The sequence below is a fragment of the Sebastes umbrosus genome, chromosome 4 (assembly GCF_015220745.1).
Source record: "Sebastes umbrosus isolate fSebUmb1 chromosome 4, fSebUmb1.pri, whole genome shotgun sequence".
NCBI lineage: Eukaryota > Metazoa > Chordata > Actinopteri > Perciformes > Sebastidae > Sebastes > Sebastes umbrosus.
In genome coordinates this window covers 36228596-36250760 of record NC_051272.1, presented here as the reverse complement: position 1 = coordinate 36250760, position 22165 = coordinate 36228596, and the positions used below count along the sequence as shown (strand labels likewise).

At 42.2% G+C, this 22165-nt stretch overlaps 1 protein-coding gene and 1 long non-coding RNA gene across 2 annotated transcripts in view; one reads left to right on the top strand and one right to left on the bottom strand.

The window, feature by feature from the left end:
• Window positions 1-22165, bottom strand: part of LOC119487029 (polypeptide N-acetylgalactosaminyltransferase 18-like) — a 184265-nt gene that overhangs the window by 97785 nt on the left and 64315 nt on the right. The window lies entirely within an intron of this gene.
• Window positions 20358-20931, top strand: LOC119487063. The gene is made up of 5 exons (XR_005206634.1): window positions 20358-20418; window positions 20463-20613; window positions 20679-20698; window positions 20786-20806; window positions 20893-20931. It is a non-coding gene; the product is annotated as an uncharacterized LOC119487063 (long non-coding RNA).

Below are 22165 nucleotides of genomic sequence, written 5' to 3'. Positions count from 1 at the left end.
AAGATGGTGGCAGAGACAGTGAACTACGTTTACCAGGGTCGTTCAGTCCTTAACTCCACCCGTGGACTTACAGTAACCATGGCTACTGTAACCCATGACCAATTCACACTGACTTATGAAATTCAGCCTGACAAAACCAAAGAGCTTCCTTCTATTGCCTCTCTTCTCTTCTCAACCTTTCCGCTGCAGAAGGCAGCAGAGCCTCCTGCAGCTCTGAACTATGGCCTGTTAGCAACAGACATAGACACATAGTTAACAAGTTTAGCACCAGCAGCTACAACAAAGTCTGCCAGTTTACTTTACCAGCAACAGGAACAAAGCAGGTTGCGCCGAATAAAAGTAAAGATTTACTTTTAAATCAACACTTCGTGCTTTCATTTAAAAATAAAATTGCTTTAGCATGTTTTTCTGTGGACAGAATTCCTTCATTTGTTAACACGAGGCTTTTATTGTGAAATATGTGCAGGACAGTGTTGTAGAACATGCAGTGACTTGCAGGGCTCCATGAATAAATAAAGCACAGGGTTTTGATTGTGGATTATTACTATTATTTGAAAATGAGCACACAATTCTTATCCTTTTTCTGTTTAAAATAAATATAAGTGAGCGCTGCTCACTTTTCTCACGCGCTTCTCACGCGCTTCTCACGCGCTTCTCACGCGGCCGGTCTGGACAAGCTGTGGACAAGCTGTAAGAGTTCAGTAGCTCAGCTGAGTTTTGATTGACAGTCAACAGACGGGGAGGTGAAGTGTTGGATGACAGTTTTACAGCTAGATTTAAGATGCAATTGGGAAGAAATAGAGAAACCTAAAAATATATAAAAGCCTAAACCGAACTGTGAACGAAATCCAGAATAATCAAAGCTCAACACAGATGTGCTCTAAATTATGTCCTTGACTGTCAATCTTCCATCCAAAGGCTTACTGGTAAGCACTTTCTGACATTCTCCACCGGACTGTGTCAAATAATTCAGGTATAAAAATGAAAGCAGTCAACAAAGAGGTGATGGAGATGTCATGTATTGACTAGTGCAGGCCTGTTGGTGTGGAGGGGAAATGCTTGAGGGGTTGTGACGATGATTCAGTGCTGTATTCTGATTAGGGAGCAAAAATTCCTTCTCTGTTGTGAGTCAGCATAACAGATGCTTCCAGCATCTACTTATTCCTTTTGGAACCTTTTCACCTTTTTATAATGACGCTGACCTCAATTCAGCCAAAGACTCATCATGAAATACTCGACATACAGTATGGCCACATTCGAGCACATTAATTAAGAGAAATTGAATATTGTCACATAAAATATATATCCTGTTTGCAATCAGCTCTTATTTTGACGGAGTGAAAGCATGGATGCCCAGTGTTTACTGACATCACCCATCTGGTGTGTGTTTTTATCCTCCGCATTATATCATACAGCGGAATAAGGAATCTTCTGTTTGTTCAGCCCCGTTGATTTATGTGTGGGATGTAAAGATGCACATAAACAGCTTAAACTGATTGAGACCCAATTTGTAAAAACACAGTGCGTGGATGTAAAAACATTCAATTAGACCACCGCGCCTCCTCCGTGTACTTTCAAGTTGCTCATCAGCCCCGCATTGAAACACTTGCTGCGGCTGCTGCTTCACAGGAACCTATCACAGCAGGCTTTGCACTTGTAACACAAACACACACCCACTCACACCCGACGGATTTGTAAGAATTTGTTTTCGTGGAGAGAATCTAATTTCCTCTGCAAGCCCTGTAACATTATCTCCTTCCAAAAGCTTTTTGTGTTCCAATATTTTAAAGAGGCAAAAGGGAATACGAAGGCAATTCATTTCAGCCTTTTGACTCCGAGCCCCTTCAAATCACACAATGGCTTCTTTTCATATCGCAGCAAGCGATGACTTAAATAAAAAGTGCCTTTTCAATTGTTTGGAGTGTGTTTGATTGTGTTGCCACCAGTATGCTTGCACAATAATTGTTTGCTAAATGTTGTGCTGCTCCCAGCTGGGACAAATAGAGACTCCATCTGCACTTACAATCAGTAAAAGAAACTATGTGCTGCTGCTTCTTACAGCCCGGACACACCAGGAATGTCAGGAGCGCGTAGCGGCTGCGTTACCTGTAATTTTTTATTTCGCCATCCGTGTTAACAGTTTAGAGCAGCCACACTGCTGGACTCATGTGCATTTTTTACGCGTGCCGCGCGCGTCTCACAACAGCAACAGACAGTGAAAGTGATCTATTGATTGTATATTAACATCATATCAGCTACATTATTACATTTTCGATGTTTAGACATCTGTAGAATATGTCACGGACAGTGAAGGTGATATATTGACTGTATATTGATATAATATCAGCAACATTACTACAGTTTCGATGTCTATCTGTAGCATATGTTACAGAGATGAAAAAAAAGGAAAGACTTATTTTGAATCAACATTTCCTGCTTTCAATTCAAATTAAAACACCTCAAGTGTTTTTTCTGTAGACAGAATTCCTTCATTTGTTAACACAAGGCTTTTATTCTGAAATATGTGACGGACAGTGTTGTAGAACATGCAGTGACTTGGAGAGCTCCATGAATGAATATAGTACGGAGTTTTAAATGTAGATTATTACTATTATTTACAAATCACCACACGTTTCTTAACCTTTCTCGGTCTAAAATAAATATAAATGATGTTTATAATGAAATGAAATGACCATTAAAAGGCAAACTATATGTAGAAAGAAAGGGCTGACAGCAGCAGCTGCAGCAGCAGAAACGCAGCAGACAAGCAGCTGAAATGCAGCTGGTGTGAACACCCAACGCGTGAATCACGCAGCCACCACGCCACACAGCTGCCAAGCGCTCCTGACGTTCCTGGTGTGTCCCAGGCTTTAGAGTACAATGACACACACCCAGGCTGCTGACGTGTGTGTGTGACAGAGAGAGAGAGAGAGGAGGACCTGCAGTCTTGTGCAAAAGTTCACACATGATTAATTTAATCAAGCAGCGAGCAGATGGTGATCTCTGTCTTCCTTCCCCTCCCCTCGGTTATGGATAATGTGTTTAATGGATCACACCTGGACAAGTCAAATCTGTACTTACAGTGTAACCAGAGACAGAGGACACAGGAGGATGCGCACACACACACACACACACACACACACACACACACACACACACACGCACACACACACACAGGAAACCAGAACTGAGACGCATCAGCACTTTTAGATGTGGTATCATAACTTTGCTGGCTTCATCTGTCTGGCACTTGTGTGATAGAGGGAATGGTGGTACTGCTGAAAAACAATGATATTAAAAAGTACGTTTTCTGTTCTCTAATGGATTGTATAACTGATGGATCTAGAAGAATTTTTTTTTTTTCATTCCAGGATATATGGCTCTTTGATTTCTTTCCTCTGGTGAAATGAAAAGATCAAAAATGTCGCATTTGTTTGTTAAAGCTTCAGTAGGCAGTATAATTTTGGCATCATTGGGCAAAAATTCCACAATAACCTTTCAGCATATTGTAATTCAAGTGTTCTGAGAGAAAACTAGACTTCTGCTCCTCCTCATGGCTCTGTTTTCAGGCTTTAGAACATCTACCCCCGTGATTCTGTCGGTGTCCCTTGTGAAACTAAAAGTCACCACTCACTTATTTTAAAGGGACTGTTTGTAACTTCTTACACGTATAAATCAATCCGGGTCGGTGTCCCATGCGCGCTCGCATGTGGCTTCGCTGTTCAGACTCAGACTCCAACACAAACTACAGTGAAGCACCAAAACCTCTTGGTTGTATCTAGTGAAGCCCGTCTGTTAAACAGTGTTGGCCGCGGTCGGAGGACGCGGAGGAGACCGTAGCTTTGGTCTCCAAGGCCGGAGTCTCTGCTGTACTCTGCTCCTCTGCCTGCTTGCCTTCACTCACACACTGCGCTCGTTCTCGCTCTTTCACTCCACTCTCACGTGCATGCGTGCACACTCCACACTGCAGAAGAGTTAGTTTAGCTCTGAGAATATCTAGTGAATGTACAGTGGACGTTTGTGCAGAAATAACTGCTGCAGCTCCTCCAGACCAACAGAGGTTTCCCGTGTCTTGTGAAGTGACGGGGCTCCGCAGAGAGAAACGTTATCGTCTCCGACCAAAACTCCGGTGTCTCCCGTTCCCTCCGGCCGCGGTCGGGAGGCTGAGGCAGGAAAAGCCAACACTAGGATCAGCATTGATTCATGGAGAGACCTTCGTTTGGTCAGCTAACATTACTGCCAGGCAGCTGAAATATAGAGTGATATTGTGGTTTTAACTGACGTGTGTCGCCTCACTGTTTTGAGCGATGCTCGTTCATGTCTATGTAGAGCGAGCACAAGCGCGAGCAACAGGACGCTGACTTTCGTTGACTTAACGGCCACAGGTGTCACTGTTAACAAGACATTTCTGATTCTTACATAGAGTCCCTTTAATTATGATGTTTTTTTTACTAAACCTAACACTTTTTTTTTTTTGTTTCGCTTTGTTTTCATTTACAGCTTTAACCACATGTTTAAAACTATTTGAATAGGCTTATTTCCCCTCGAAACGTAATTGAGAATGCAGTTTAGCGTAGGAGACAGGGTTGGCTTGACACGTGACAGTGACGGGTAAAACTGCATCGTCCATTTAATAAAGTGCATGTCTGAAAGCAGTTATTCCGCTGCTGAGTTCTCCAAAAGAACAAACAAGAGAAGATGACACCACAGCACTGCAATTTCTATCTGCAATTTCCTTGTGCAGGCTGACTTATCTAAAATTTGCACTCATTCGCTTTGATAACCCTCACCTTGTTGTTTACTAAGCTGAATAACGCCCTCCTCTTGCTCCTCTCTCTCCGTTGCCTGACTAACACAAAGCTGCGGATTATAGATCAGTGAGGCAGATCCCATTATCAAGCCACTTCTCCTACCGCACTAACAACCTTTTAAAACTATCAGCCTTCATTTTCTCCCCATCTCGCTGTCGTCATAGTGTGATGGTCTGTATAGCGACTGTCATTCCTTCTTTCTGCATGTCTCTCTCTCCCTGTACAGTGTGTGTAGGTGTGTATGTCAGCTTGGCCAAAAACATTACCCATCATGACTTCACACACTAACACTCATAGAAACACACGTGCGCACTGAAATAACACACATCAGGCACCATGGGGAGCATACATGACAGGAGGGTAATATGCGTCTTGATCGCAGCTTGGCGGCAGTCTGGATTCTCCAAGTGGACCACTTCCAGTAATCAATACAGAGTGAGTGGGTCTTCCTGTAAGTCCATATGGCTCTCTGCAGCAATAGACGGCTCCACTGCTCCGCTAATTACATTACAGCACTACCGATAAGGTTTCATTGTCTCACACAATATGACTATAGAAGGCATTTCTTGGAAAGAGAGATGTGAAAACAAAAAAAAGAGAGTCTAATTATGCGTAATTTGCTCATTATACTCAGTAAGCTGCATCTCTTTCAGGGTGAGATGAAAGAGTGCAGAACATGCACACATGAGGTGTATGGCTCAATTAAAAAGCATTTTGAGAATTGTTCCCTTTTAATTTACTGTAATGTAGCTCCTGTGATATCAGTGAGTTGTCATGATCGGAGGGATGTGGTTTATCAGAAGTGTGTGATGTGTTTTACTGGCTTAAAGGGACTATTTGTAACTTTCAGAAATGCCTCTTAACAGCGACACCTGTGGCCGTGAAATCAACGAAAGTCAGCGTCGGGCTCGCGCTTGCTCGCTCTCAATATACCTGAACGAGCATCACTCAAAACAGTGAGGCGACACACGTCAGCTAAAACCACAATATCACTCTATATTTCAGCTGCTTGGCAGTAATGTTAGCTGACCAGACGAAGGTCTCTCCATGAACATGATTTTGATCTGATCCTAGTGTTGGCTTTTCCTGCCTAAGTGCAGGCTGAGGCAGCGGGGCTCTGCAGCGTGTCTCCCTGCTCTCTCCGCCCGCAGCCAGAGAGAGCAGGGAGACACCGGCACCCGGTCGGTAACGAGAAGACAACGTAACTCTCTGCACAGCTCGGTCACTTCACAAGACACGGAAAACCTCTGTTGGTCTGGAGGAGCTGCAGCAGTTATTTCTGCACAAACGTCCCCTGTGCATTCACTAGATATTCTCAGAGCTAAACTAACTCTTCTGCAGTGTGTAGTGAGCGCGCGTTCACGTCTGGAGGTGGAGCGAGCTGAGCTGTCTGAGTGAAGGCGAACAGGCAGAGGAGGAGGGTACAGCGGCTACACGCGAATGCGCATATGCGATCGCGCATGTGTGCCGACCCGCTACATTTATACGCTTACAAGTTACAAATAGTCCCTTTAAGATTTGTTTTACTACATTTCCAAAAAGCTGTTTCAAAACACAGGTTTACTTATTTATCTGGATAACTTTGTTGGAACAGGTCTGTTTACGTCTGTTCATGCGGCTCCAGAGAGATTTTTTTTTTTTCTTTTGCCGAAAATGTCTCTTTTGATAGTATAGGTTGCTGACCCCTGCCCTAACCTATCAGTACTGATTTATGTATCCATCCCACCAATGTTGTTTTTCATCAAAAAGGAAATTCTGTGGACTGTGAATCTTTGTGGCAGTTGTTTTATTGCTGTTTTTCACAAGTGTAGCAAGGTATCTATGTTTTAATCATGATGATGTCTCTATTGTTAATCCTGCCTTTAAAGCTCTAATTTAGACGATTAGTTCTCCAACCAGCAGAAATAGTGAGCTAATGAGACCTGTTTGAATTGCTGAACAAACCTGAGATGTGGCCGGTGATTCAGAGGTTCTGCAACCAGGTTAAGAAAAACTACAAAAATACAGTTGGACCAAGGTTGTAAAAAACTGTATTCTCATTTAACAATCCCTGGATTTAAACGTTAATAAAGACAGATTTTTGCATATTAAAGTCAAGCATTCAGTAAAGTTACGCTATGTGACTGCAAGTCATTCAGCAGGTGATAAAAACTGTTCTGGGAAAAAAACGAAAGACACATCCCCTGTGACCTCTTACAGTACACAACTTCTGGTTGAAAGGAATGGATAAATTAGATCTGGAGAAATGTCATCTTTATGCAAATGAATTACTTTCCCCAGGACAATGCTATCTGGCATCCCTCACTTGAAATATACATCAGCATGTGCTGCTATGCAGGCCTTTAAAATATGCATCAAAACAGATTGGAGCAGTTTTTCCCCTCTGAACAAGACATTTGCATCTGTGGCGGCCTGTTTGCTCAAACAGCACAATATGTTTGACTTCTGGGGGCATAATCAGAGGAACAGAAGGGCATGCATGTTCTCTAAAAAAAAGAGACCCTGGAGACGCTAGGAGGAAGGACTTGTTACTGGTGCTTCAGGAAGTCCAATTAGTACACAGCAGGGGAGCAGCAGGTTTGTTGTGAAGAGAGAGGAGATTTAAAAATCTTTTAATACCAACCACATCATATATCTATTGTATATATACAACTGCCACTGCGAACATGCTCATAGAGAACTCATCACCGTATATGAATCACACCAAGGTTTAGTATTGTTGGCTAATTTACCGCCCATACCAGTCGAGGCCATGAAGATATAAGGGTGTTCGTAACTTGGGGAAAGTGAAAACAGCAGTGACAAAAACTCTACAACGTGATCTCATTCCTACTCATCTGAATTCGCCGGTTTTGCATAGTATCTAGATGCTGAAGGTCTGGGTGTGGTTAGTGTGAAACGGTTGTGGTGAATGTTGCAACACGTGGTGTTAATGTAATGTAATGTAATGTGAAACGGTGGCGGTTTGGTTTAGGCAGCAAAGCCACTTAGAGCTAGAAAAAACATACTTTGGCTGAAAGGTCCCATATTATGCCCTTTTCATGTTCATACTTGTATTTTGTGTTTCTACTAGAACATGTTTACATGCTTTAATGTTCAAAAAAACTTTATTTTCCTCATACTGTTGGCCTGAATATACCTGTATTCACCCTCTGTCTGAAACGCTCTGTTTTAGCACATTTTGACGGAATTGCAACAGAATTGCGTTGCTAGGCAACAGCTTGGGTCCATGTGTACTTCCTGTCAGCTGATGACATTCACATACACAGCAACCAGGAATAAACTAGGACACGTTTATAATGTTTACGTTTAAATCTGTGTAAAGGGTCTTAATATTGTATATTTGTGACATCACAAATGGACAGAAATCCTGACAGCTTGTTTCAAATGCAGAGTTTCTAACTACGGGATGTGTGTATTTTCCTGTGGATTGAGCGTTTTGATACTTTCACATATAGGACTTAAGCCTGCTTTATAATAAAAAAACATGAAAATCTCACTTTTTTGTAATATGGGACCTTTAAAAAAGTGAAAAGAAAAAAAATACAGTATGCTACGGACACAACGCCATGTGACTTAGTGCCATAGCACCATGTGACAGAATGTCACGCAGCCACTGCCGCCACCAAAGCTGAAGCGAAAAATGACGAAGGGTCGACGTTGATACGACCTGCACTCTCACATTTTTAAATCCAGCGTGGTAAACACTACACATCCAGTAAATGATGGAAACACTTTGGGTTTCACACAAGAGCTAGACATCATGGCTAAAACTGTATGCTAACTCTGTCATCGCCAGGAAACGTGATCGTATCGCGGTAACGTGCGGAAGAGCTGCTCTCATCTCGTCTTTATTCTTTGATTTTTGGGTTGCTGGGAAAAAATGTAATAAATAATTCCTGACAATGACTGATATATTTGACTTCAGGATATCTCTGACTACATACATTCTGAAAATCAAACATTTTTACTTTATCAACTTAGATATTTTCCAAAGTAAAAGTCCCTAGAAGTGTATGATTCAACTTTTTCTCATGGTCTAGTGTTAAAAAAGTTAACAAAATTCGCAATAAATCGTAATATCAAATCGCAATACTTGCAGAATCGCAATATTTAAAAATCGCAATACATATTGAATCGGCACCCGAGTATGAAGATAGTATCTAATCGGGACATACAGTAGGTGTATCTTACCAGCCATACTGAATATGCTGACCCCCACGGCATGCATCCAATGGCAAATACAATATGCGAGAAACAATATATATATATATATACATATATATATATATATATATTGTATGAGATATATATATATCTCATACAATATATGAGAAAGAATGTCTGTACCAAATGTCATGGCATTTCATCCAATATTTGTCGAGATTTTTCACCAAAAAACAAAAATGTCAACCTCACGGTGGCCATAGAAGCAAAGTCAGGGGATTACTAATCCTCTCAGGACCATTCATATTTTAGCCAATGACAAAGGGTTGCAAGTAGACATTGCTTCGCTTTAAAGAGTCATGAGCCAAAAAGGTTGAGAACCACTGTGCATTAAACCTGCAGTAGCAAAAATTCCATAATAACCTTTCAGCATATTGTAATTCAAGTGTTCTGAGAGAAAACTAGATTTCTGCTCCTCCTCATGGCTCTGTTTTCAGGCTTTAGAAAATCTAGCCCGTGATGGGAGACTTTGACCAATCACAGGTCATTTCATTGAGAGAACGTTCCTATTGGCTGTGCTCCGGTCATGTGACCGGAACTTGGCGTTCCTTCACCAGATTTCACAATGGCTGCCGGGTCACAAACTTTCTCATCTTACAGCTAAACTGTGCACTACAAGATGATTCTGAAAACATGTGAGGAGAGAAATAGACATTAATGTAACAGAATATTGATTCATATTTGATCAGCGCTGCCTAGTTTCACCGTTTGGTCGGAGTTCACGAGTGATTGACAGCCGGCTCTCATAGACGGCAGATGGACAGCAGACCTCAGATCAGCTCTTACTGCTTGTTTTCCTTCGGTCTGTGAAATCTTGCAGATGCCGTTAGGAGCACCGTAGGACACAGAGGAACATGATTTTTTTCAGGTTACCTGTTTCATGTACTACTGTCACCATATAGCGACCGTTTTATAAAAATAACTTTTTGTAATCATATTTGCTCCAATCTCGCCTACTGATGCTTTAAGTGTTTGGTTTAAAATTGATCTTATTTTACACTACTTCTTGTTTTTTAAGCTTCTGCTAGCCACTTTCCCTGTAAAGAGTTGGCATTGGTGGCAGTGAGTTAAAATAAGACCTGGTCCAAACCGAGTATATGGCTGGAGGGTGTACGGTCAGTCTGTGAATTTGTGGCTAAATTGTAATAGAAATAATCAGTTGTCATGTGTATGATATTAAAAACAGCAGTACATGTCCACCAGCTTGGTCCTAGTTTAGTGAGCCAGACGCGTTGCGCTGGACAGGCTCATTTACATAATGGACTGTTGCCCAAAGAGGAAACGGCCAAAGAAGAAACTCTAACAACTCGGCCGACTAATCGTGTAACTTCATCACTCAGTCGGTCACTCAGTGATAGACTTTTGCATTTGTAGGGCTGGACCTCTGTGGTCCAGCCAAAAATACAACTAGTTCAGTCGGTGTGCCTCTGCTTTTTGGGGCTGAAGCCAACGCAGCACTTTGTGCATTTTTGCCAACTTGCCCTTTTGTCCTGAGAGCCTGCCAAATTTAATTTCTGCTTTAAGTATTCAGCTGTCTTTTCAAACTGTGCCACATGTCCTGGTTTATTAAGCCCACAATGGGCTTATTCCTGGTTGATTCTCTCATCACAAAACTACTAATTTAATATATCACAGCTCTGGGGGTAAGACCAGCATTCTCACATGGGTGTCTAACAAAAGAACATAAATGTGTTAGTGTGTGTGAACTATGTCCAAGAGTGGTTTCATTGATTTGTTTAGCCTGTGTAAGCAGCAACTAAATGGCAGCATTTCCCACTCTGATACTGACAACAATCACTTAAACATCCAACGAGGATCTCTGTGTGCTCTACCAAGGTTTGTGTGTTCCAGCGCCAATGAAAGAGAGAGTCAAGACACTCTCATAGACTTCCATTGTAATCAGAAAAGGAGGAAGTAACGCATGTTGTGGAGCGACCGATAGTTCCTGCATTGAACCCTGTTCATTTCCAGTGTTTCCAATGCACGCTCACTGGTAAGTTGATGAAATGACTGCATTTTTTGACGTTTTACACATTAGCTACTTTCTCGTCATCTTTCACGTACCAAGCTTTAGTTCATGTTTATCATAAGATAATATTCAACGTTAGTTAGATTAACCTTAGAGCAGTTAGCTAGTTAATAAGCAACGCTTCGCTCGCTAACGCTACCTTAACCAGATGTTAGTTGACCAAACATGAAGAGATGGAGAGGCTGATGGAGAGATGGAGAGGCTGACAGAGAGATGGAGAGGCTGGTGAATAGTTGGAGAGGCTGGTGAAGAGATGGAGAGGCTAATGGAGAGATGGAGAGGCTAATGGAGAGATGGAGAGGCTGATGGAGAGATGGAGAGGCTGATGGGAGAGGCTGGTGAAGAGAACGAGAGGCTGGTGAATAGTTGGAGAGGCTGGTGAAGAGATGGAGAGGCTGATGGAGAGATGGAGAGGCTGGTGAAGAGATGGAGAGGCTGGTGAAGAGATGGAGAGACTGATGGAGAGATGGAGAGGCTGATGGAGAGATGGAGAGGCTGGTGAAGAGATGGAGAGGCTGATGGAGAGATGGAGAGGCTGGTGGAGAGATGGAGAGGCTGGTGGAGAGATGGAGAGGCTGATGGAGAGATGGAGAGGCTGGTGGAGAGATGGAGAGGTTGATGGAGAGTTTTAACCCTTTTTTAATTTTAACAAAACCATATCCTGGCCACAACGATTAGTGTCACTTCATTGGCCCATAAGGTATAATATGATAAAGTGTTTTGAATGCAGCTGGTTGCCTTGTAGCCTATATTTTGCATCATTGACCAAACTTCTTTCTTGGCTTAAATTGAGTAGGTGCTGTCATTCATTGATGTACTACTGTCCATACTGTATATAATGTCCCTTTATTGTAGTCATATTTATACCACATATCGGATCTGTTTGCCTATACACCACATTGTTATATACCTCCTGTTAATTCTGTATATCATTTCTTGCTATTGTTTCATATCAGTAAAATAAAATAAGATTATCCTTTATTAGTCCCACAGCAGCAAAGGGGAGGGTACCAACAAGAGGCATCAGTAATAAACAGAAAAAATATATGATAGAAAGTAAACAATAAAGATATAATAAATAAGTAAACGGTTAAAAACAAGATATGAAATTTAGAAATATAATAGTAGACAGACTGAATGAATGGTTGGGCTCACATTATTGCACATATTAAATATGAATTGTTGATATTGCATTGATACTGCAGATGAATGAGTGAATGAATTGTCAGTTTGTTTGTGCGTGCAGTCTACTGGGAGCAGTGTTGGTTGTTGAGTGTGACAGCAGCAGGAAGGAAGGACGTGTGGTATCTCTCCTTCACACACACACACTACGCGGGTGGAGCAGCCTGTCACACTGAAGGAGCTGCCCAGTGCTGTCAGAGTGTCCTGCGTGGGCTGGGACATCCATCATTCTCCTGTCTCCCACCACCTCCACTGGGTCGAGGGTGCGTCCCAGGACAGAACTGGCCTTCTTAACCACTCTGTTAAGTCTCTTCCTGTCAGCAGTCGAGATGCTGCCGCCCCAGCAGACCGCTCCGTAGAAGATGGCTGATACCACCACAGTCAAAAACTGTCCTCAGGAGTGGTTGGACCCTGCACGCCAAAAGACCTGAGTCTCCTCAGCAGTCATCAGCTGTGTCGTTGTTGATTCATATCTTCCTCTTACCATTCTATATTTACCTTTGGCATTATATTACTGTTCATTCTGTATAGTATTCTGTACAATACTTTGTAACTCAATATCTCAAAAACCAAATCAATTATTCGGGGATCTAGTCATAAGCTGTCATCTATGCCCACACTGAATCTCTACTTGGATGGTGAACCTAAACAGCAGGTGGATAAGGTCACATTACTGGGACTGACTATAGATGGTCAATTGTCATGGGTAGAGCACATTGACACAATTGTCAGGAAAATGGGAAATGGCATCTCCATGGCAAGAAAATGCCTTACGTATATTCCAGCACACATTCTGGGACAAGTAGTTCAATCTTTAAGTTCAAGCAACCTGGACTATTGCTCACCGGTATGGTCTTCTGCCTTAAAAAGTGTACTACGGAAACTACAAATTGCCCAAAACAGAGCTGCAAGACTAGTCTCACACTGTCCCATGATAATGAACACAGACAGCATGCATCATAAACTATCATGGCTACCAGTAGAGAAAAGACTCTCCTTAAGCACAGCGACATTCTTTAGTAACAGCATTTATTCTACTAAACCCAAGTTTTTATACAGTCAAATTACCAGATGCAGAGACGTTCACAGTCATTTCACTAGAACAGCAGGTGATGGCCAAATCATGTTACCTCACCCAAAATCTAATGCCTTAATAAAGACTGTCATTTATGGTGCCATCAATCACTGGAATAGCTGCCCTCTTTACATCCATCAATCCTCTAACAAATCCTCATTCAGACACCATCTAAGAACACAGTACTGAAGCAGCTGATCAAAAGTCCAGTGTTGGTCATGTATGGTTTTTCTTTTGTTCCTTTTCCCCTGATGATGGGCCTTGAGGCTAAATGGTTGTGGATGATGTGAATGAATGTGAAATTTATATATGTTTGGAAAATTTGAATGTTATTAGTGTAACACAAATATGATGTTGTATATATAGTATGTATGTGATAAATGTAATGTACTTGATTTGGGACCCCAGGAAGACTAGCTGGTGCCATTGGTATCAGCTAATGGGGATCCTTTTTTAAATAAATAAATAAACTCTAAGGTTCACTTGTTCACTCGTTCTCAACAGTAATTATGACCACAGAAGCACGAGAAAAATATGAATGCACTCATAGGCTACTGTAAATGTATTCTACGCTATGCTAACAGCCCCCCTTCGCTCCGAAATCAAATTTGGAAAAAAATTAACTGATTAATACGATCTCCCAGCCGATCCCAGAAATCAATGTGCATGATGCGTTAATATTCACCTTAAAACTGCTGCAAATAAAATTGCTGCTGTCTGTCCCGTTTGAAACCTCTCAAACAGACCGACAGCACAGGCTTGTTTGGAACTCTAGAGAGCTACAGGAACCATGTGACCGCGTGGCAGCGAGATCAAGATCATTCTCTCTCTGCCACCGGTGCGTTCGGCTCCGAGCTAATATTCATCACAGCGTCTCACAGTCATGCTAATCACGTCGATAAGGTGCCAACATGAGTCACACCCACTCTCCCTTCAGCTGCCACACACACGCAACACAAGCACATAAATCACAGGAAGTATATGATATAATCCCTGGGAGCTAATAAAAGGCTGGAGGACTATAAATGAAGCTGCGGCTGAGTTTACTGACTTTCAGAGCTCACACTGACTGCGTTCCCCACTGCGGTACTGGCATTTTCAAACTGGTGGGTGAAATAGCCAGAGGCGCTAAGCTCCAAGGCTAACAAATCTCTAATCGCATCTTTTATTTCTCCTCGCCCCTTCTTTCCCCATCAAAGAGCTGCGGGCTGGTCATTTTTAGCTAGTTCCATCGCTTTTGGCAGTTAAAGGTCCCATATCGAGCTCATTTTCAGGTTCATACTTGCATTTTGTGTTTCTACTAGAACATGTTTACATGCTGTAATGTTAAAAAAACACATTATTTCCCTCATACTGTCTGCCTGAATATACCTGTATTTACCCTCTGTCTGAAACACTCCGTTTTAGTGCATTGCGTTGCTAGGCAACAGCTTGGGTCCATGTTTACTTCCTGTCAGCTGATGTTATATACATACACTGCAACAGGGGATAAACTGGGACACATTTAAACGGTTTAAATGGTGTAATGCTCTAAATATTGTATATTTGTGACATCACAAATGGACAGAAATCCTAACGGCTTGTTTCAAACGCACAATTTCTGAATAGGGGTTGTGCGTATTTCTCCGTATATTGAGCACTTCGATACTTTCACAGTATTTATAGAGCACTTAAACCTGCTTTATAATATAAAAGATATGAAAATCTCACTTTTTACAATATGAGACCTTTAAACCTCAATAGATTTACACAGGATTCAAAAAGACTCGGATTCAATGTTGGATTCAAATGTGATGAAATGCTATCGAACCACAAAACTCACTAAAGCTGCATGGTTGGAAGCTTAGCTGTAAAGTCAGATGACAGGTAGTTAGTACTGCGATATTTAGAAAGCATTTTGCTCTCATAAGCTAGCTTACACTGAGGCAATGCATATGACTGTTTTTATTTGTGTCAATAAAAAGCCAACGCAGGTCAAAGAGTGTCAAAGCCACTTGTGCAGAAGGAGGAATTGAAACGTAGTGGCACATCCTGCTGTTTGCAGACATAGTTGGATAAAGGTTATAGAGCACTCTATGCCCCTTTGACATTTGCAGTGCCTGATGGATTTTTTTTTAGCTTTCATTGACAGTGCCATAGTGAGTTCTGGGCTTTGTAACATCACAGCGATCTGCGCCTGCTGTGATCTGAATATCACTCTTCTGTTTGGTGCTCGGAGTAACTTTTCTCATGTGGCGCCAACGACGGCTGCTTCGGTTTTCCGGTCGCATGCAAGCTGTGACATTAGCCGCCAGGTCATCCAAACAAGTCCCGCTGACGCTTTTCAAACGCAGAGCTGTGCAAGTCCAAGGTCCATCCTGTCAATTACGAATATTTTTTTTCACATTTTCGCATGGAAAGTGATGCGTGGGCCACCCAGAGAAGCCTCATGTGCTGGCTGTGTGGCTGAATGGTGTTATTTCTGAGACCTGAATGCATGAAGAGTTCATCCAGAGTTTGTTGAAGGACATTCTGTTTGCTTGTGTCGTGTCCCTCGGTGCTGTAAGTGGTTGCTAAAGTTAGGTAGCAATATAATGCACAATGACAAGGTGACTGCTACTGGCCTTCGGTAAATAAAAATCTCCTCATTACGACACGCATTTCATTACTTCTGAACAAACGATATTCTTCTCTTCTGTCCTCCCTGTCACAGCTCATCCTCCCGGCTGTTCTTCAGTTTGTTGGTTTTGTCTAGCTGTTCGTCTTCCGCTCTGATCACAGATTTCCCCGCGAGCCTGCATATTTTTCCCTCAGTGCCCACAGCGGTTTTTGTTCTAACCATTCAGAAAAAACAAAACAAAGTCGTGTCTACTCAAATAGTCTTGTCACTTGTCCCTGTCCTTCCTCATTCTCTCTCGCTCTGATTCATCTGCATGAGAGACAGCAGGGAATATCTGACAGCCACTGCGGGTCAGTGGACCGGTACTCTGCTGTGTGTGTGTGTGAGCGTGTTGTGTTTGTGACTGTGTGTGTGTGAGACAGAGGGATTGGTGAGGGGAAATGCTCCAGGCAGCACAGTGTCCTTGGCTGAATCCACCAGAAACAAACAGACGGGCTTCGTTCACAAACTCAGAGCTTGTGAGTGTAAGACATTCATGTGTCCACTGAATTAACTTTAAATGCATTAACTCTGTTTCCCTGATATGCGTTAGGAAAAGTTGACTAAATTAATTTACGGTCACATTACACAAGCAATGTCTTATAAAAATGTTTAAAAAAAGAGAGTCTTGTTTGCGGTTACACTAATATTGATGTTCAGCGGCAGTAGCTCAGTCCATAGGGACTTGGCTTGGGAACCGGAGGGAAGCCGGCTAAAGTCCCAGACAGACCAGGTATGAGTGTGGACTGGTAGCTGGAGAGGTGCCAGTCCACCTCCTGGTCACTGCCAAGGTGTCGTTGAGCAAGACACCACACTGCGAAGTGCTGCGGCGAACCATCATTCTGACATCTCTCCACATTTCATTTGTGTCATCAAGAAAAATAACACCAGAATGAAAAAAGAAAAAAAAAAAATTCCCCAAGGGGACAAATAAAGTACCGTCATATTATTAGTATTTTGCTATTGAGGATGTTCATTTCCTGAAATTTGTTGGATTCTGAGAGGCTATGCCTAAGCCTAACCAAATGATAAAAAGATCAAATGTAATAAGAGGATGATATTCATTTTTATGTCACATTTATTAAAATATATTTCCTATCTGTAATATTAACATTGTACCCACCAAGCATTTACTAAGGTGTGAGGCGGATCGATACTGTGGTATCGATACTTCGATACTCTCAAGCTACTCATTTGGTATCGATTTCTTTTAAAAAATAGCGACAATAAAACAAATTGTTGCAGCAATTTTTATGGTTGATACCTTTTGTTACACAGATTTGGTGCTAAATTTAACCATTTTTTTTTACCACTCAAGAATTTATAAAAAATGATCAATAATCCCTCCAAAATACCACTTTAAGACATCAAGACCTTGAGGAACACCATAGAAAAAGCCATGCCGGGATTTGGGATCAAAAACTTTTGACATTTGGAGATTTTTGCAAGAATTGCATTTTTCGGCGAATTGGATGGCGAGCACTTCTGTTGTGTAAACTGCTCGTAAACCCCCTTATTGTCAATATAGCTAGGAAAGCCATCCATCCTCTTTCATGAGGCTGTGATTATCCTAGAGGTCACCACAGGTCATTTTATACAGCGAGGTCAAGTTTAAAAAAAATGGTCTCACTACAATGAAATGTCTCCTATGAGGACTAACATCATCACACATGAATACAGTTGGATTCATTGGATTCACAAGAGTCTCAGCTTTACAGTGATACCCAATTTATGTAATTCCAAGACTGTTAATGGACCCCAGTATGCAGAAATATTCAAACACACCATTTTTAGAATAGGCAAAACACATTTGTACTGCATTGAAACAACTACATGTTTTTGCCCCAAACTGCATTGGGGCAAAACCTGCATGATTATCATAAAGTGGGCATGTCTGTAAAGGGGAGACTCGTGGGTACCCATAGAACCCATTTTCATTCACATATCTTGAGGTCAGAGGTCAAGGGACCCCTTTGAAAATCGCCATGCCAGTTTTTCCTTTCTGTAGACAAATATGCTTCATTTGTCAACATGAGACTTTTATGCTGAGATATTTTCAGCGCAGTGTTGTAGAAAATGCAGTAACTTGCAGAGCTCCATGAATGATTATACCGGAATGACAGTACCAGGTTTTAATTGTGGATTATTAGAATTATTTACAAATGAGCACAAGCTTCTTAACCTTTTTCTGTCTAAAATAAATATAAATTACATTAATTATGAAATAAAATGTCCATTATTAAAGGCAAACTCTATGTAGAAAGAAAGGGCTGGCGGCAGCAGCAGCGCTGCAGCAGAAACGCTGCCATTGTGGACACCACACACGTGAGACACGAAGCAGGTCGGCGAGGCAGCCGCCATGTGCTGCTCATGCGGGCAGTGTGTTCCGGCCATTAGTACAACCTCACAGAGCTGCTAGCATGGCTGTAGACTCACAATCTTGTTTAAATCAAGTCCTCCAACCCCAACACTAAATTACTGCAGTACTCATTGAATGATATTTCATTTTGATCATTTCTGCTGCCACAGAATAGAATCCTCCTAGAGGATGGCTGGTATGGCCAAAAGAGAAATATTATTCATTGTACTACTGTGAGTTCATGTAAATGTATGCAGTACACTGTAACAAAATTGAAAGCAATGATTTATTCCATTCCAGTCTGGAAAGACAGACTGTTTCAAACAGATGGCTATAGGTTGAATCCCTGCTGCATTATAACATTCTGTAATAGAGAGAATAGCAAAGTATACATTTAGGGCGTTTTCACGTTAGGGAACCGGGCCCGGATCCGAGTACACTGGTCCCCAAAGTCCAGTTCGATTGATTAGTGTGAACTCTCCGTATACCGTACTCGGGCACGGTTCGTCGATCCGTACCCGAGTCCACTTGAAAAGGTGGTCTGGAGTACGAATCATGTGGACTCGGGTACGGTTCGCATCAGATGTGAAAGCCAGCCGTACCAAAACATGGAAGTGGACCGCTATTTAACGCGAGTAACGTTAGCAGTCAGCGAGTAGTTGTGAAAAGACAGGTGTTTACGATGCTCCGCTACGTACAGCTAATCTCAACATAGGCAAATACACGTGGATGATGACGCAAGTGTCCTTGGGTACGGAACAACTTTACTAATGTGAAAGCTGAGAAGAGAGGAGGGTTGGGGGGGGGGGCAATCGTTCTCGGGCACGGTACGGATCAATCGTACCTAATGTGAAAACGCCCTTAGGGAAGGTAGGGAATGTTGTGATTCGTTGTACCTTTAATTAATCCCTCAATGTTTAAACAGTTGCAGTCTTTGTTCCACAGTATATTCAGTTTTACACCTGAGTGTTCAGTCTCCTGAAAACCAAACAGCAAACACAAGCACTTGTCCCAGTCGCTGCTCTGTGATGTTGAATCAATACAACGCTGAATATAATGAATATGAAAAAAGGGAACAGATGACTGAGAACATCCACAGTAATCCCCCAGGGTCTGAGACACTCACTCGTCTTTTTACACAAATGTATTTGGAAACAAAAATTCAGACACTCTCTGATTCCAACCTTGTGGATAGGGTTGTCATATTAATTCATCATATGTATATCACACTTGGTGGAACATGCTAAAATAAAGTTGTACAGTTTTATCAAAGTCATATAAGACTTCCCAAACAAATTTCCTCTTCAGCTGAATTCCAGTTTTGTCCCTGGTATTTATTACAAAACTGCAGATAGTAACGACACAGAGAATGAGTTAATGGTCTGTGTAATACATAATACCTATGTTACTACAGCAATGAAAAATACTATATAAGTATTCAGTATTCATGGTAGAGTGCTTAGTCTTCCTGCTCCGCTGCACAGTGACAGGAGAGGGTCGGGCCGGCTGCAGTGATATTAAATCATTTAGATAGTGCGCTTACCTGGGGGGGAGCACAGACACAGATGACCTCAGCAGTACCGATAGCAGGAAGAGAGGATGTGACTGGACAGTCAATACACACGCACACACACACACACACACACACACACACACACACACACACACAAACAGGCATAGACATACATTCTGAGAGAAAGACAAAGAGAGAGAGAGAGAGAGAGAGCAAGAGAGAGAGGCAGCCTCCTCACACACCCAGAGGGATTGATATATTATTCATTTCTGGGGCTGGGACACATTTACCGCTCGTCTCTGAGGGGAAAAGGTCTCAGTTGGGACAGGTTGGTTTATTTAGAAATGGGACTAGCTGGGGCTACTTTGGGCTTCTGCTCATGAATAGGTGTCACAGAACTACAGATAGAGATTTGGAGGTTTTAAAAGTGACTGAAGATTATTTGAATATTAAAAGGTGGGTTCATCCAAATTAGAAAAAAAACAAGAGCAAAGTGAGACAACATGTTGTCTCACTTTGCTCTTTTACGGAGCCCTCCCTAGACACCTAGGAGAACACTTTTATTAAGTCGTGCCCTCGAGTTAGTAACTCATTCCCTCCAGTTAGGTAACTCGTTCCCTCCAGTTAGGTATCTTGTTCCCTCCAGTTAGGTTACTCGTTCCCTCAATTTAGTAACTCGTTCCCTCGAGTTAGGTAACTCGTCCCTTCCAGTTAGTAACTCGTTCCCTCCAGTTAGTAACTCGTTCCCTCCAGTTAGGTATCTTGTTCCCTCCAGTTAGGTTACTCGTTCCCTCAATTTAGTAACTCGTTCCCTCGAGTTAGGTAACTCGTCCCTTCCAGTTAGTAACTCGTTCCCTCCAGTTAGTAACTCGTTCCCTCCAGTTAGGTTACTCGTTCCTTCGATTTAGTAACTTGTTCCCTCGAGTCAGGTATCTCGTTCCCTCCAGTTAGGTAACTCATTCCCTCCAGTTAGTAACTCGTTCCCTAGTTTTAGTAACTCGTTCCCTCCAGATAGGTAAGTCGTTCCCTCGAGTTAGCAACTCCTTCCCTTGAGTTAGGTATCTCGTTCCCTCGAGTTAGGTATCTCTTTCCCTCGAGTTACTTCATAGTGCACTTCTTCCAATCATTCCTGACAGTCCACGCATTGCTGATGTACGGAGCCTCCCTAGATGATGTACTTCGGTAAAGTTGGAAAGATATTGACAGATTCAAACTTCCTGGATCACATACAACGGCTTTTTCTAACCGTAGTAATGTAGACAACAAGCTACAACCTCATTTTAATCAAAACGAGCCCTTCATATCTATATAAGAAGCAGGTCCTCTTCACGGAGTTCACCATGTTGCTCCACCATGTTGCTCTGCCATGTTGCCTAGAACGGACAAACCAAACGCTGGCTCTAGAGAGAGCCTTTTGCGTTTTTACTTTATGTGAAGGCCACTGTAGTTCTCTACATGCTTGGAAAGGGAGGGGTGAGTGAAGGGGTATTCAGTTGGTTGCAATCTGCAACCTCACCACTAAATGCCACTAAATCCTACACAATGCTCCTGGTTCAGGATTGGGTCAGAAAAACCTGGCTTAGCTCCTACTTCAGGTAAAGGTAACCTGCTTAAGAAGCCCTGCTCACTTCCATATTAAATTGCAGCATGATTTGTTCTGCTGTCTCTTTTGTTTTTTTACCCTCTGCAGAGTTTCAGACTCACACAGCGTTATGAATTGACTGGCATCAACATGATGCACCTCCCCCCCTCAAGCCCCCACATCTCCCTGACTAAATTAAGACAAGTGCAACTCTCATAGCAAGTGATGTGCACAGTACAGTACATGTGTGAGAGCGGGATGGCATTACAGGCTCTGTGATGGGAAATGAGGCAGGGGACATGTAAAACCTTCCACAGCTGTAAACTCAAGCACCTCCCTCTCACAAAAGGCCTGACAGGCCTGGTGGTATATTTATGATCCCAGTCTTGGCACCGTCAGCACATTCCCAGGACAGAGTGCATCTCCAGCAGCTATACAACCTGGTGCTCTGACATCCAGGATTCATTAGACTAAAAATTAACATCAGGAAATTTGTTCGAAGCGTCAAGAAGATGATACAAAGATCCTCATTTCCCTTGTATTACGGCTAATGTGATATTGCTTATTCATAGACACAGGGGACAGGGGATTGCTAACTAGACCTGAGAATATTCTGGTAGTTGGTTTATTCATGGCAACAGGAAGACTCATTTTCTTGTGAAGAAATGATCATATGAACCAGCTTATCAGATGACAAAAAGTGACAAAATCCACAGAAAATACCCACTCGACTCTGCAGTTCCCCTTTG